A 14,978-nucleotide genomic window follows, 5' to 3' on the forward strand; every position below is an offset into this window, starting at 1 on the left:
TTCAATTTAACAATCCTAAACTTTGCTACATGTTATCCATTCCACCGATTATTTCACTTTCCTCTGCATTTTGTTCTTCCCATTCCGTTTCATTTGTTTCTGCTGCTTTTTTAACTTCCAATTCGACACCACCTAGAGATTAGAGAGAGTCAGATATCAGAATATCTGTAGCCGACAATTTCCCTTTTTTATTGGTCTTGGCCTTGCCCTGCCTGTTGCCACATAGAAGGGTAAATCGAAAGTGGTTTACACGATCTAGATTTAGCCTCTCATTAATGTTATTCCAATACAAACAAAAGAAAGATGTGTGACAACAGTCTAATAGAAAAAAAAACACATATTAACAATAACTAAACAATGAATGTAAAAACAAATACTTTAACTTACTCATTCTAGTCCACATTTAGTAAACGTTGAAAGAGGCATGGGGCTTATATAAAGGATTTGATTCAAATATTATCATCGGTCTCAACACAATTGTAAGACCCAACTTAAAATAACAGGATTTATGACATTTATCATGCATTTAGTACAAAATTTTTCGTGTTTACAAAAACTTCATGGTCTTAAGATCATACTTGATCATAACATTCAAGCCCACATCATGCTAGATAAACTTTCAAAACATAATTTCAAGTGTTTACATGTCATAAAACAAAATAGACAAAATGCGGAAGCTTTGTTCGGTGTGTTCGGTTCTTGACATGGCTTGATCATCCTCCGGGGTCTAAAGAGCATCTTTACCTATCATACAATTTCATTTAAAAGATTAGAAATCAAGGCATTTGAACAAAATAATTAAATACAAGAAATTATATATTTTGTTATCAGCCCCTTCACCCGGCCGTGTCAAAAGGATCACCCGGCCGTGTCAGCTTAACATATATTTTTCACAGCCCAATCACCCGGCCGTGTCAAAAGGTCACCCGCCCGTGTCAACTCTGCATGTTTATTTTTCATCAAATTTACATCCAAACCTATCCAAACTCATTTTAATTGCTTGGGGTTCATTTCTTAACATGTCTAAGCTATCATCCATTACCTGAATCCATTATTCATATAGTTTACGCTCCTGATACCCGGTTTACGTTCTTCTTTATTACACTTAAGCCAACATTTTACCACCTACTTTATTTTGACCCGTTTAGAAGTTTTCATGCATTTAAGCATCAAACTCGCATTTCTCTTTGTACACTTCGTATTTCCATTTTCTAAATAGCCTCTTATATTCTACAACAACTATTTTGTAATGGATTCAACATAACGGACCGTTATCCTTAATTTTACCCTTTGGATAGTCATTCTACGTAATTGACCCGTTCTTAGGCATTTGACTCTCAAGGTTTATACTTACAACTCTTACATATATCTAAGAGTTGCATAATCATAATACTATTATCTAAACGACCTCTAAGGGTCATTTTTCCCGATTTACAAATCACGGGCGTTTTGGTCATTTTTTTAGCCCCTCATTTACGACGAAGGACTCTCGCTAATTATTAACCCCTATTTGCATGTTTAACTAGCAACTTAACTATGCGTTCCTGGCTCGAGTCATGGGATTGACCCATTTACATACCCTTTGCTATTAGTTTCTAATCAATAGCAATGCGAACCATGGGTTAAATTCCTACGATTACAAAACTAAATACTCGATCATAAGATATTATTGTCAAATGGTGTTAACAACACCATTTGACCCGTTTAGTCGAAACGACCAATTATAATTATGAGATGGTATTTAATTACCATTTCATCCCTTTAACCTATTCCGATTTACTCTTTGAATTCATCTTGCTTAAAAGTCGTTTCTTGCTTTGTTTGACCCATTTTGACTTATGCCAAATGGTGTCCTTTCAAATCCTTTTTATTTATTCGTTAACCCATGTTCGGATTACCAGTCTACCGTTTTTTTTGCCCTTTTTACCATAACTTATGGTTTCTTGCCATTCCCACTTATTCCAACGTGCATTATAAGTATTTGGTAGTAAGAATAAAAGGCGTAAGCTTAACTTACCTCTCGTATGGTTTACGCTTTTCTTCTCGTACTCCGTTTGACCCGCTTCATTCCCAAGCCTCCATCTAGCTTGTCAAGAGTCAAACTATGATCATTCGCAAGGTGGTTAGATTAGTCATTACAATTCACGACTATTCCACCTTATGTATTTTCTATGTCAAAAACTACTATTTGGCTTCATCATTTATTTGTTCAACTTATCAAAAGTTAACTACCTTTGATCACATGATTTACACAGTTAGTCTAAATCAACATGATGTTTAGAACCCCTATCGCTTCATATTACACCCAATTTGCCATCTCATTCAAATGCACATTTCACTTGAAATCTCAACATTTTAGCTTTCATTTAGGCATTTTAACGAACACCTAATGTGCATAATTTTACATATTTATAATCAAGTTCATAACTTGTTATTTTTACCAAGATTTTAACATCTTTCACAAGACAATCATCTAATTTATAGTTCAATATCAAAATTAACCTCATAGGATTCAATTAACACTAATTTACTCATCATGGTTCTAGTGTTCACTTTGTTTCTACAAAACCCACAACACACATGGTGGATGATCATGAATTTCATAGTTTAAATATTAATTCAACAAACTAATGACTAGGGTTTACTCCTAGACATGATTTCATTACTATTTCACCCAAATAACGATCACACAAGCTCTAATTTCAAATCTCATGTGTTCATCCAAATTTGAGATGGAACCAAAGTGGGAATTTTGACTTACCTTATGATCCCTTCACTGAGGTGATCACTATTTTGTGCTCGGATTTCGATTTGGGTTCGATTTGCCCCTTCAATTTGATGAATTTCTTGAAGTTTAGGGTTGAGTTTTGAGAGCTCCTTGTGGCATCGCAGACATCATCACACGTATGTGTGTTTTGTGTTTTAATTTTTGATTTAATTGAACTTCATTACATTTGTCCATGTTTAGTCCCTCAACTTTACACAAGTTATTTCAAGGGTATTTAACCATATTTGTTCTATTATGTCAAGAAACTAGCTAACTAGGTTAATATTCCTAGTTACTTAGTGGGTCCCGGGAGTTATAACCTGTTTTATTTTAAGCCCCGTTAACTCGGGCTCTTATAAAATCAATTCCTTAAAACTTTGATTCGCTTGTAATTAATATTAGGATTTCTTATTTAAATCCAAATATTTACCGGGTTATTTTTACTACAACCGGTACTTTACCCGTCTTTTAGTATTAACGGAGTTTGATTCCCAAACCCGTTTTCGGGGTGTTACAAGTCTACACCCCTTAGAGAGGTTTCGTCCTCGAAACCTTTTCTTACATAATTCATTGAGTTTAAACTCAATGTATTTGATCCGAGAAATCTTTTAAGCATTACTTATACTTTTAACCAATTGTTAGCATTACCAGATAAGTATGGTAACATCTTTTTGGTCACTAATTGTCTACGTATCTCTTACGACATAGTGCAACTTTAAATAACGTAATCTCGTTATTTCCACTAGTTTAATTAACTTAGCGATATCCATCGCTTTCATATACTCTCGAATTCTTTATGAATCCGTTACTTTGACCCGTTTAAAGGTCTTTAGTCAAATCTTTCACTTTTAGCAACAAATTCTTTAGTTTTCAAATTTATTTGTTCGGTTCAGTTATACCGAATCTACCGCTTACACGCAAACCAAATTTCTTGATTTGAATCGCTGACCTTAACCGGTCTCACTAACTAGACTTATTAGTCCAGTTACTTTTTACCGCTCGCTTGGTTATAATGTGATTCTACCTCACATTGCATTTCTTGACCGTGATCGTGTCACATCATGTTCAATTCATATAAACCTTTCATTTTTTGAGAACATCTCTTTTCGAATATATCGTCTTGCGCCTATTAGTGTCAAGACTTGTATCCTTCATGCTTACTATTTAAATTCCTATTAGAATTTATATTTGTAAAAAAAAAAAACGTTATTTCTTACTAAAAACCAAGGTTTTAGTTTTAGGATCTTCTCTTTAACTTTTGTCAATTATCCATACCAGGATATTGACAGTCCATAATTTATTCTTTTACAGTCTTAGTTTTATGCGGGTTTCTCAACTGATTCCCTCGCTTTATCTAATTAACCCGTAGGTTTTTATCATTTAGCCTTATGGGCTATTTTGATTAGGCTTTCACCTCTTTAGGGCGAAGTCCTTATAACTCCTTTCTAATCATGATCCGTGGGTCGTTTTAGTCTCGTAGACCTTTCATTTGTTTATAGCCCTAAAGGTTATGTTGATCCCGTAGATCACTCCTTACTCATGTCATTCTTAAAATACATGTTTGGTGTCAAGGCACCCTGTTTTTGTTCGAAGAATCATTTGGTTTCAAGCTTAGGTTCCGTTAACCTTACTTGTAGTTTCGTGGCTACAATTGTTTTCTTTCGGACAATTTTCCGATTTTATGACTTCTCACGTCATTTATACGTCAGTTCTTCTTATGCTTACTGTTATTTGATTTGCATATATTCTTATTTGGTCATGTCCCATTACCGGGCTCATTACTCTTTTGCTTTTAACGTTACCATTATCCCGCTTGCGTTTACTCATGTCGTCCGGCATGATATTATATTCAACCCGTTCAACTTAAAAATAGTTGAACATAATTTATTCAAAATTTCTAATTACATTATCTTGTCGTCTTTTAGTTATGACTCAAAACCCGAGTCTTTTAACCTTCCATCCGAGTTCCCATTTCTCGGTCTACGCATGTGTTAAATTTTTACCCATCGACCGGGTGTTTTACCGAAGTCGTTATTATTGCAACCCTCCCAGTATGCATTAAGACCTTGCTTCATTTTTATATTCCGACTTTATCCTTGAGTTTGACGTTCTACAAAAAACGGCCCGTTAAGAGGCATATTTGCATTTCCCGGGTTCGAGTGCAAGTACACTCCCTCCCAAAGCATATCCTAATCATTTTACATGTTTGCATTCTCTGGGTTCGAGTGTAAGTACACCCCCTCCCAGTGCATATCTTAATCGTTTTACATGTTTTGCATTCTCCGGGTTCGAGTGTAAGTACACCCCTCCCAATGCGTATCTTAATTGTTTTACATGTTTTGCATTCTCCGGGTTCGAGTGTAAGTACACCCCCTCCCAATGCGTATCTTAATCGTTTTACATGTTTTGCATTCTCCGGGTTCGAGTGTAAGTACACCCCCTCCCAATGCGTATCTTAATCGTTTTACATGTTTTGCATTCTCCGGGTTCGAGTGTAAGTACACCCCTCCCAATGCGTATCTTAATCGTTTTACATGTTTTGCATTCTCCGGGTTCGAGTGTAAGTACATCCCTTCCCAATGCGTATCTTAATCGTTTTACATGTTTTGCATTCTCCGGGTTCGAGTGTAAGTACACCCCATCCCAATGCGTATCTTAATCATTTTACATGTTTTGCTTCTTCGGGTTCATTATCCTTATATAATACGCTTCCGTCACTCGGCTGTGCGTTTAATTATGATCAAATATTTTGATTATCTGATTCATTTGGGTACTTTTTAATTTGTCCCGCTCACCCCGTCCTTACTACATTAGATGTAAGCATGTCCATCATAAAAAGTTCATGGTACCACGTGCTCACCACTTACCTGGCCAGAGTAAGCGAACAACACCTGGTATACATGACCTTTTTATAATTTTCACATTACACCCCATGTAAGTAATGCCTCTATTTGTTTCTCTTGGAAGCAATATCCCGGATAGGTTTTCTATTCGGGTTTTTCCAAGTTTTCAATCTACATATGCAACTTTCAATCTCTACGTATTTGTTGCATATTACTATATGTGCAATTAAATTTAAAATGTGCACCTGGTACGCTTGCCCTGACAGGCTTTTCTTTCCATTAGCCTTGTTCGCGATCGCTGCGTGATTTAGGTCCTTGGTGAGTATGTTCTACTTGTCGTACTTTGGACCGTTCCTCCGTCAAGTCCGCAATTTATTAGACTCCCGCTATCTTTAGATGCGAGTGTCCTTCAACTAAAACATTTACAAGAGTTAATAATATCAACTTCAATAATCGCCCGTATTATAATACAAGGCTTTTTCTACTATATGCGTCAACGCGCGTATTTTCATCAACTATATCAATCATTTTAATTAGGGTAATGTGTATTACACGATAACCCTATGTGTTGTTTACAACACTTTAACACGCTAAACCATTAACATACTTGTACTTACCGTATTTGCGATCAAGCCTCGAACCGAACACTTTATTCTTTTAACCTTGAGCTCTGATTACTAACTTGTAAGACCCAACTTAAAATAACAGGATTTATGACATTTATCATGCATTTAGTACAAAATTTTTCGTGTTTACAAAAACTTCATGGTTTTAAGATCATACTTGATCATAACATTCAAGCCCACATCATGCTAGATAAACTTTCAAAACATAATTTCAAGTGTTTACATGTCATAAAACAAAATAGACAAAATGCGGAAGCTTTATTCGGTGTGTTCGGTTCTTGACATGGCCTGATCATCCTCCGGGGTCTAAAGAGCATCTTTACCTATCATACAATTTCATTTAAAAGATTAGAAATCAAGGCATTTGAACAAAATAATTGAATACAAGAAATTATATATTTTGTTTTCAGCCTCTTCACCCGGCCGTGTCAAAAGGATCACCCGACCGTGTCAGCTTAACATATATTTTTCATAGCCCAATCACCCGGCCGTGTCAAAAGGTCACCCGCCCCTGCCAACTCTGCACGTTTATTTTTCATCAAATTTACATCCAAAGCTATCCAAACTCATTTTAATTGCTTGGGGTTCATTTCTTAACATGTCTAAGCTATAATCCATTACCCGGATCCATTATTCATATAGTTTACGCTCCCGATACTCGATTTACGTTCTTCTTTATTATACTTAAGCCAATATTTTACCACCTTCTTTATTTTGACCCGTTTAGAAGTTTTCATGCATTTAAGCATCAAACTCGCATTTCTCTTTGTACACTTTGTATTTCCATTTTTTAAATAGCCTCTTATATTCCACAACAACTATTTTGTAATGGATTCAACATAACGGACCGTTATCCTTAATTTTACCCTTTGGATAGTCATTCTACGTAATTGACCCGTTCTTAGGCATTTGACTCTCAAGGTTTATACTTACAACTCTTACATATATCTAAGAGTTGCATAATCATAATACTAATATCTAAACGACCTCTAAGGGTCATTTTTCCCGATTTACAAATCACTAGCGTTTTGGTCATTTTTTTAGCCCCTCATTTACGACGAAGGACTCTCGCTAATTATTTAACCCCTATTTGCACGTTTAACTAGCAACTTAACTATGCGTACCTAGCTCGAGTCATGGGATTGGCCCATTTACATACCCTTTGCTATTAATTTCTAATCAATAGCAATGCGAACCATGGGTTAAATTCCTGCGATTACAAAACTCAATACTCGATCATAAGATATTATCGTCAAATGGTGTTAACAACACCATTTGACCCGTTTAGTCGAAACGACCAATTATAATTATGAGATGGTATTTAATTACCATTTCATCTCTTTAACCTATTCCGATTTACTCTTTGAATTCATCTTGCTTAAAAGTCGTTTCTTGCTTTGTTTGACCCGTTTTGACTTATGCCAAATGGTGTCCTTTCAAATCCTTTTTATTTATTCGTTAACCCATTTTCGGATTACCAGTCTACCGTTTTTTTTTTGCTCTTTTTACCATAACTTATGGTTTCTTGCCATTCCCACTTATTCCAACGTGCATTATAAGTATTTGGTAGTAAGAATAAAAGGCGTAAGCTTAACTTACCTCTCGTATGGTTTACGCTTTTCTTCTCGTACTTGCTCCGTTTGACCCGCTTCATTCCCAAGCCTCCATCTAGCTTGTCAAGAGTCAAACTATGTTCATTCGCAAGGTGGTTAGATTAGTCATTACAATTCACGACTACTCCACCTTATGTATTTTCTATGTCAAAAACTACTATTTGGCTTCATCATTTATTTGTTCAACTTATCAAATGTTAACTACTTTTGATCACATGATTTACACAGTTAGTCTAAATCAACATGATGTTTAGAACCCCTATCGCTTCATATTACACCCAATTTGCCATCTCATTCAAATGCACATTTCACTTGAAATCTCAACATTTTAGCTTTCATTTAGGCATTTTAACGAACACCTAATGTGCATAATTTTACATATTTATAATCAAGTTTATAACTTGTTATTTTTACCAAGATTTTAACATCTTTCACAAGACAATCATCTAATTTATAGTTCAATATCAAAATTAACCTCATAGGATTCAATTAACACTAATTTACTCATCATGGTTCTAGTGTTCACCTTGTTTCTACAAAACCCACAACACACACATGGTGGATGAGCATGAATTTCATAGTTTAAACATTAATTCAACAAACTAATGACTAGGGTTTACTCCTAGACATGATTTCATTACTATTTCACCCAAATAACGATCACGCAAGCTCTAATTTCAAACCTCATGTGTTCATCCAAATTTGAGATGGAACCAAAGTGGGAATTTTGACATACCTTATGATCCCTTCACTGAGGTGATTACTATTTTGTGCTCGGATTTCGATTTGGATTCGATTTACCCCTTCAATTTGATGAATTTCTTGAAGTTTAGGGTTGAGTTTTGAGAGCTCCTTGTGGCATCGCAGACATCAACACACGTATGTGTGTTTTGTGTTTTAATTTTTGATTTAATTGAATTTCATTACATTTGTCCATATTTAGTCCCTCAACTTTACACAAGTTATTTCAAGGGTATTTTAACCATATTTGTTCTATTATGTCAAGACACTAGCTAACTAGGTTAATATTCCTAGTTACTTAGTGGGTCCCGGGAGTTAAAACCTGTTTTATTTTAAGTCCCGTTAACTCGGGCTCTTATAAAATCAATTCCTTAAAACTTTGATTCGCTTTTATTTAATATTAGGATTTCTTATTTAAATCCAAATATTTACCGGGTTATTTTTACTACTAACGGTACTTTACCCGTCTTTTAGTATTAACGGAGTTTGATTACCAAACCCGTTGTCGGGGTGTTACAACAATGCACACGTTGGTGACGGTTTCTACGTTAAGGTTTGGTTTGTATCCACATTTCGATATTAGTTTGTTTACGATTCTACATTCTTGCTGTAACGCGGGGTCCTATTACTAGTTATAATTATATTATAATAGATAAGGGAATGAAATTTTAATATACGCAAAAGTTAAAAACTTTTTAAAGTTTTTTCAAACACTAATTACACTTTAATCATTTCATCTTAATTACATTTTAATTCTTTCATCTTTAACCAAATTCTGGTTAATTAATTATTAGTTACATTTTATCCCTTATAAATAACTAACTACCCCCACCATTTTTAAATGACCATAAATCATTCATACGTTAAAATATTTTTTTTAAAGGTAGAACAAAAAATGAGCATTTTATTCTCTTTAAGATGAGTATCGTATTTATGTTACGTGATTAAAAGTGTCTAGATGTGACGAATAACTGAATCACTAAACGAAACTGAACCGAAAACAAATGAAACTAAACCAAAAACACTAACTGAAACTCATTAACCCAAAACAAAATTAATTAAAAATCTGGTTATCGGTTTTTTTGTACCATCCATTAACCAAAATTAACTGGAACGAACCATTCATATGATCATATATTCTAGCTTTTATATCTCCTCTTCATCTATTTCATATTTTAAACCTCCATTTCATGTATTTATACTTCCATTTCATTTATTTATAAATCAATTTAATGTGCCTATATCTCAAATTCATATATTTCTTAGCAAAAGTTTTAGCCAAAGTATGGATTTGGCTAATAAACGAACCGAACCAAAAACAGTCAATCTAACCAAATAAACTGAACTAATTAAATGAAATCCGATTGGTTAATAAAATATACTAACCGATGACTTCGCTTTTGTCTTAGTTGAAGATAATAACTGAAATGATCGAACCATGCAACCCCTAGCAGTGTCTTTGCTTCTCGCCTCGTCACGCAAACACCATCCTGGTTAAACTATATACGCTTGGTGAAACATGTATTCGACCACACGGTGTGGGCGTTTTAAAGTGCCATTGTTGCTTCGTCCACGACGTTTAGGACGGCGTTGTTTAAGAGGTGGGGGATTCTCCACAGGCGTGGAGCTGATTTAGGAAATGATGTGGCACATGGTTATTCGATGTGGGTGATAGCTGTTTAACCCTAACAGTTAATTTTTTAAACCTTTTCTTAAAAAAAAAACAAAATTTACCCTATATATACAACACACTCCAAATTTTTTACAAACTCTACAACTTCACCCAAAATTATACAAACTCTCAACCATTTCCACTTAAAAAAAAAAAAACCGAGGATGGCAACCGTTGCGTGGACCAAGGAAGAAGATGTCGCATTTTGCGAGTCGTGGGTCGAAGCTTTGAGCGACCACACGCTGGGTAGGCGAATGAGCGGTCTTTTTGGAAGACAATCCGACAACACTTTTGCGTCCTAGGGGTTAGACCACCTGAACCGTCGACACTCTTTCGTCTCGTTTTGGGGTAATCCGTCTGAATTGCGAAAGATTTGAGATGATCCACACCGCCGTGGAGCACGAGGGTGGTGACCTCGGGGAGGACGACATCATTCAAGTGGCTCTCATCAACTTTAGGCATGAGCGCCGCCGTGACTTCAAGCTCGTCTCGACGTGAGAAATCATTAGATTTTTTATTTAAATTATGGTTTTTTTAATTTTAATATTAGGTAATGTTTAATTTTATGTAATGTTTTTAAATTTTATTTAACGTTTTATAAAATTTAATGTTATGTATTGATTAATTATTACCTACATTTGTTTAGTTACTAGTAATGTTTTTATAAAAAAATTATACATTTTATATAATTTGAATAGTAAAATAATACAAAAGGTGTGTGCCATGTGTCGAAAACGCCATGTCTTGACACCGCGGACCACACCGTCCGTTTTAGCACCAAGCCATGTTCTAACACGTGGTCCACACATGTCACATAATGCCATATCTTCAAGCTCCTACACCATGTGATCTTATAAGAGAGATTTGCCCATGTTTTTTTTTCCTAATTTAGTTTATGCTACTTCATTACTGTAAAGACAGTTACTTTGACGTAATTAGATTTGAAAAAGATTGTGTTAGTTATGATTCCTTCTATATTTTATTTGACTCATAGGAAAAACGTTATTAAAACCTTCGAGGACTGTTTGGTATGTGTTAATAGAATGTACGAGGTAATTCAATGGATAACGGAATAAAATGAATCATTAGTTTTTCTCTCGTCCACTCACAACTACTTTCAAAACATATTAAAAAATTATAGAGGGTAAATGTTTCCCTAAATATACAGATAAACAGTAACATTTTCTCTCTTGAACACTCTCAATCACTTCTTATAATATAAAGTCACCCTAACAGAATTTGATAGAAGGGGTGTGAACCAAAACCGTTAATCTAACCAAATAAATTGAACTAATTAATCGAAATCCGATTGGTTAATAAAATAGACTAACCGATAACTTCGATTTGGTCTTAGTTGAAGATAATAACTGAACCGACCGAACCATGCAACCCCTAGCAGTGTCTTTGCTTCTCGCCTCGTCACGTCGACACCATCCTGGCTAAACTATATACGCTTGGTGAAACATGTATTAGACCACACGGTGTGGGCGTTTTAAAGTGCCGTTGTTGCTTTGTCCACGACGTTTAGGATGACGTTGTTCAAGAGGTGGGGGATTCTCCATCGGCGTGGAGCTGATTTAGGAAATGATGTGGCACGTGGTTATTCGACGTGGGTGATAGCTGTTTAACCCTAACAGTTAATTTTTTAAACCTTTACTTAAAAAAACAAAATTTACCCTATATATACAACCCACACCAATTTTTTTACAAACTCTACAACTTCACCCAAAATTATACAAACTCTCAACCATTTCCACTTCAAAAAAAAAAAAAAAAAAAAAAAAAAAAAAAAACCGAGGATGGCAAACGTTGCGTGGACCAAAGAAGGAGATATCGCACTTTGCGAGTCGTGGGTCGAAGCTTTGAGCGACCACCCGCTGGGCAGGCGAATGAGCTGTTCTTTGTGGAAGACAATCCGACAACACTTTTGCGTCCTAGGGGTGAGACCACCCGAACCGTCGACACCCTTTCGTCTCGTTCTGGGGTAAACCGTCTGAATTGCGAAAGATTTTAGACGATCCACACCGTTGTGGAGCACGAGGGTGGTGACCTCGGGGAGGACGACATCATTCAAGTGACTCTCATCAACTTTAGGCATGAGCGCCACAGTGACTTCAAGCGCGTCTCGACGTGAGAAATCATTAGATTTTTTATTTAAATTATGGTTTTTTAATTTTAATATTAGGTAATGTCTAATTTTATGTAATGTTTTTAAATTTTATGTATCGTTTTATTAAATTTAATGTTATGTATTGATTAATTATTACCTACATTTGTTTAAGTACTAGTAATGTTTTTATAAAAAAATTATACATTTTATATAATTTGAATTATAAAATATTACAAAAGGTGTGTGCCACGTGTCGAAAACGCCATGTCTTAACACCACGGGCCACACCGTCCGTTTTAACACCATGCAATGTTCTAACACGTGGTCCACACGTGTCACATAATGCCCTATCTTCAAGCTCCCATACCATGTGGTCTTATAAGAGAGATTTGCCCATGTTTTTTTTCCTACTTTAGTTTACGCTAGTTCATTAGTGTAAACACACTTACTTTGACTTAATAAGATTTGAAAAAGATTAGGGAAGATTCCTACCATATTTTATTTGAATCATAAGAAAAACGTTCTTAAAACCTTTGAGGACTGTTTGGTATGTGTTAACGGAATGCACGAGGTAATTCAATGGATAATGGAATAAAATGAATCATTAGTTTTTCTTTGGTCCACTCACAACTACTTTCAAAACATATTAAAAAATTATAGAGGGTAAATGTTCCCTTAAATATATAGATAGATAAACAGTAACATTTTCTCTCCTGTTCACTCTCAATCACTTCTTATAACATAAAGATCACTCTAACTGAATTTCATAGAAGGGATGTGAACCAAAACCGTCAATCTAACCAAATAAACTAACCTAATTAACCGAATTCTGATTGGTTAATAGAATAGACTAACCGATGACTTCGATTTTGTCTTAGTTGAAGACAATAACTAAACCAACCGAACCATGCAACCCCTAGCAGTGTCTTTGCTTCTCGCCTCGTCACGCAGACACCATCCCGGTTAAACTATATACACTTGGTGAAACATGTATTAGACCACACGATGTGGGCGTTTTAAAGTGCCGTTGTTGCTTCGTCCACGGCATTTAGGACGGCGTTGTTCAAGAGGTGGGGGATTCTCCACCGGCGTGGAGCTGATTTAGGAAATGATGTGGCACGTGGTTATTCGACGTGGGTGACAGCTGTTTAACCCTAATAGTTAATTTTTTATACCTTTACTTTAAAAAAAAACAAATTTTACCCTATATATACAGCCTACTCTAATTTTTTTACAAACTCTACAACTTCACCCAAAATTATACAAACTCCCAACCATTTCCATTTCAAAAAAAAAAAAAAATATATACATGATGGCAACCATTGAGTGGACCAAAGAAGAAGATATCGCACTTTGCGAGTCGTGGGTTGAAGCTTTGAGCGACCACATGCTGGGTAGGCGAATGAGTGGTCCTTTTTGGAAGACAATCCAACAACACTTTTGCGTCCTAGGGGGAGACCACCCGAACCGTCGACACCCTTTCGTCTCATTTTGGGGTAATCCGTCTGAATTGTGAAAGATTTGAGACGGTCCACACCGCCGTGGAGCACGAGGGTGGCGACCTCGGGAAGGACAACATCATTCAAGTGGCTCTCATCAACTTTAGGCATGAGCGCCACCGTGACTTCAAGCTCGTCTCGACGTGAGAAATAATTAGATTTTTTATTTACTTTATGGTTTTTTAATTTTAATATTAGGTAATGTTTAATTTTATGTAATGTTTTTAAATTTTTTGTAACGTTTTATTAAATTTAATGTTATGTATTGATTAATTATTACCTACATTTGTTTAATTACTAGTAATGTTTTTATAATAAAAAATTATACGTTTTACATAATTTGAATTATAAAATATTACAAAAGGTGTGTGTCACGTGTCGAAAACGCCATGTCTTGACACCACGGGCCACACCGTCCGTTTTAGCACCATGCCATGTTTTAACACGTGGTCCACACGTGCCACATAATGTCCTATCTTCAAGCTCGCACACCATGTGGTCTTATAAGAGAGATTTGCCCATGTTTTTTTTCCTACTTTAGTTTATGCTACTTCATTAGTGTAAACTTTGACTTAATTAGATTTGAAAAGATTTGAAAAAGATTGTGTTAGGGAAGAATCCTTCCACATTTTATTTGACTCATAGGAAAAACGTTATTAAAACCTTTGAGGACTGATTGTTATGTGTTAATAGAATGCACGAGGTAATTCAATGGATGATGGAATAAAATGAATCATTACTTTTTCTATCGTCCACTCACAACTACTTTCAAAACACATTAAAAAATTATAGAGGGTAAATGTTCCCCTAAATATACAGATAAACAGTAACATTTTCTCTCTTGAACACTCTCAATCACTTCTTATAACATAAAGATCACCCTAACAGAATTTGATAGAAGGGATGTGAACCAAAACCGTCAATTTAACCAAATAAACTGACTTAATTAACCGAAATCCGATTGGTTAATAAAATAGACTAACCGTTGACATCGATTTTGTCTTAGTTGAAGATCATAACTGAACTGACCGAACCATGCAACCCCTAGCAGTGTCTTTGCTTCTCGATTCGTCACGTAGACACCATCCTGGTTAAACTATACACGCT

At 35.4% G+C, this 14,978-nt stretch overlaps 1 long non-coding RNA gene across 1 annotated transcript; it reads right to left on the bottom strand.

Annotated features, from left to right (window-relative positions):
- Window positions 1–502: 502 nt before the first annotated feature.
- LOC110916720 lies at window positions 503–2,926 on the bottom strand. Its single transcript, XR_002579939.2, has 3 exons — window positions 2,762–2,926; window positions 2,018–2,102; window positions 503–744 (listed from the first exon to the last, which is right to left on the bottom strand). It is a non-coding gene; the product is annotated as an uncharacterized LOC110916720 (long non-coding RNA).
- Between the last annotated feature and the right edge of the window lie 12,052 nt (window positions 2,927–14,978).

This window comes from Helianthus annuus, chromosome 16 (assembly GCF_002127325.2).
Source record: "Helianthus annuus cultivar XRQ/B chromosome 16, HanXRQr2.0-SUNRISE, whole genome shotgun sequence".
Taxonomy (NCBI): domain Eukaryota; kingdom Viridiplantae; phylum Streptophyta; class Magnoliopsida; order Asterales; family Asteraceae; genus Helianthus; species Helianthus annuus.